Source organism: Oncorhynchus keta, unplaced genomic scaffold (assembly GCF_023373465.1).
Source record: "Oncorhynchus keta strain PuntledgeMale-10-30-2019 unplaced genomic scaffold, Oket_V2 Un_scaffold_3710_pilon_pilon, whole genome shotgun sequence".
Taxonomy (NCBI): Eukaryota; Metazoa; Chordata; class Actinopteri; order Salmoniformes; family Salmonidae; genus Oncorhynchus; species Oncorhynchus keta.
In genome coordinates, this window is record NW_026290925.1 from 116,624 (window position 1) to 119,766 (window position 3,143).

The following is a 3,143-nucleotide window of genomic DNA, read 5'->3' on the forward strand; positions in this document are numbered from 1 at the left end:
AGGCATATTTATCTTGAAGAATCTTGTCCCTCTCAGTTTGACTGACAATTTGAGTTCATTTGGGTTGAATTGTAGGGTGTGTTTTTGTCAAATGTGAAAATCCATGGATAGTTGGATCTGCAGGTCGATAACGTACCAGGCACAGTAATCTGGGGGTTCCAGTGTGTTGCAGGAGCAGCACCCTGCTCTGTAGGAACAGCGCCACGTGAGGAGAGAGTTACACTGTGCCTCTCTGGAGCTGCTAGTGGTAGAGGAGGAGAAGGAGAGACTTGTTGCTCTACGCTCCACTTTGGTATGATTTTGGACTAACAGAAGAACTCATCTCTGACCCAGCTAACTCAACAGATTACAGTGAATAGCTGAAATCCAGCATCCAAGAAGTAGAGGCCATTCATTTAAATCAGTTGAATTGTCCTGAATGGACGTCTTCTGCCACTGTAGATCTGAGATGCCTACTTTTAGAATCTCTACGTGTATAATTGACTGGCCTACAATGCAGGGCGTGCTGTATGTATCATCCCTGACAGACATGGAAAATGGGGGTCAGGAAGGATCAAAGACGTCAACATCTACGAAGGAATACAAAAAGTGTTATTCATTTCAACTTTACCTTTTCTCACTGTTGTGGTAAAACAAAAGCTTTTTCTTGGCGATTAATATTTCATTAATAACAAGGCAATTGGACAAATGTTAACATTTCCCATTTAGCCATTCAATATTTATAAGCACTTAGTAAGGCAAAGCTTCACAACTGAATAGTTAGTGTATACACTCTACACTACTATTCTATTGATGTGGGGAGGAAGAGAGATGTTTGGCATTTTGGGGAATGCTTTGCAATCTGTGTGACAAGTTTTCAGGGTCAACTGCAAATACACAAAATATCTTTCAATATCAAACCTGTAATACGTGCAGTCCGTCAGAACAACGTGCCTCCATCAGCCGCTGAGAACAACGTGTTTCCATCAGCCGCTGAGAACAACGTGCTCTCCATCAGCCGCTGAGAACAACGTGCTTCCATCAGCCGCTGAGAACAACGTGTTTCCATCAGCCTCTGAGAACAACGCAGCTCTTCCATCAGCCGCTGAGAACAACGCGTTTCCATCAGCCGCTGAGAACAACGTTTCCATCAGTCAGCTGAGAACAACGTATTTCCATCAGCCGCTGAGAACAACGTGCTCTCCATCAGCCGCTGAGAACAACGTGCCTCCATCAGCCGCTGACAATATGACTGCAAAACAGTGCATTCGGAAAGTACTCAGATCCCTTAACTAGACCATTTACTCAGTACTTTATTGAAGCACCTTTGCCAGCGATTACAGACTCAGGTCTTCTGGGTATGACGCTACAAGCTAGCACATCTAGTATTTGGGGAGTTTCTCCCATTCTTCTCTATAGATCCCCTCAAGCTGTGTCAGGTTGGATGGGAAACTTCGCTGCACAGCTATTTTCAGGTCTCTCCAGAGATGTCTGATCGGGTTCAAGTCCGGGCTCTGGCTGGGCCACTCAAGGACATTGAGATTTGTCCCAAAGCCACTCCTGCTGTATATTTAGGGGCTGTTGTCCTGTTGGAAGGTGAACTTCAACCCATTCTGAAGTCCTGAGCGCTCTGAGCAGGTTTCATCAGATCTCTCTGTACTTTGCTCCATTCATCTTTCCCCTCGATCCTGACTAGTCTCCCAGTCCCTGCCACTGAAAAACATCCCCACAGCATGATGCTATGGCCTTATATAGACAGATGTGTGCCTTTCCAAATCCCATCTAATCAATTGAATTTACCACGTGGACTCCAATCAAGTTGTAGAAACATCTCAAGGATGATCAATGGAAACAGGATGCACCTGAGCTCAGTTTTGAGTCCCATAGCAAAAGGTCTGAATACCTATGTAAATAAGGTATATGTATGGGAGATATTTGTTTTTTATTTGAAATTATTTAGCAAAAATGTTTTAAACCTGTGTTTGCTTTGTCATAATGGGGGTATTGTGTGTAGATTGATGAGTTATGTTTTTATTTTTTATCCGTTTAAGAATAAGGCTGTAACGTAACAAAATGTGGAAAACGTCAAGGGGTCTGAATACTTTCCAATGCACTATATGTTCTGCAGTACAAATGCACCTATTTAACACGATGCAGCCAAATATATTATTAAAACACATTTTCCTCAACAACAATGATTTGGTTTGTCAAGAGGTGAACTAGGACTGTATGTAACTCAACTGTCAGTCAAGCAGGATCTTCAGCTTCAGCCCAGTCAAAACTGTTCGCGCTCTGGCCCCCCAATGGTGGAACAAACTCCTCACGACGCCAGGACAGCGGAGTCACCACCTTCCGGAGACACCTGGAAACCCCACCTCTTTAAGGAATACCTAGGATAGGATAAAGTAATCCTTCTCCCCCCCTTAAAAGATTTAGATGCACTATTGTAAAGTGGCTGTTCCACTGATGTCATAAGGTGAATGCACTATTTGTAAGTCGCTCTGATAAGAGCGTCTGCTAAATGACTTAAATGTAAATGTAAATGTAAATCTTTATGACCAGTGTAAAGACTGTCACTGGGCTGGCTCCTCCACAAGGCCTTCAGCAGTAGTTCAGAGCCCACTGTGTATCCTGCTTAGACAGCCCTGACCTAGGACATGACGGTGTTCTCATACACCTAGTAAAGCAGCTCAGCTGGTCACTCTCCAGAAGAGAGAGGGGTCTCCTCCTCACAGTTCCCCAGGGGCTGTGAGGGCCAGACGGCTGCCCGTCCCTGTCCAGCTGCCTCATCTGTCTGGCGGGGATGTAGGGTCAGAAACTGGCTTTCTGTGACACTGAATTCTCTGCTTGAGTGTGATCGTGCCTCCTGGGAGGGCCGCTCGTGTGTTTGTGTGTGTGACATCATTTGCATATGTGTGTGTATACATGTTTTATTTACAGTAGCGGAGAGGGTTTGGCTTGAAGCACATCTATTTTCCCTATTTTAACTTCATCTGCTGTGTGTCAACACAGTGCCAGTGTCCAAGTGAAATGCTGACACAGGGAATCTGTTTATATTTTTATAACCTAGTGCCCCATAGAGGGAGCTCACTGTCCTGCTGCTTGAGGACTAGAGGGAGAATAGCACTGTGTTCTGCTGCACAAGCAATGGTGGATACTGTAAC

General features: G+C 44.7%; 1 long non-coding RNA gene across 3 annotated transcripts in view; it reads right to left on the reverse strand.

The window, feature by feature from the left end:
• Positions 1 to 3,143, reverse strand: part of LOC127928762 (uncharacterized) — an 89,837-nt gene that overhangs the window by 4,903 nt on the left and 81,791 nt on the right. The window lies entirely within an intron of this gene.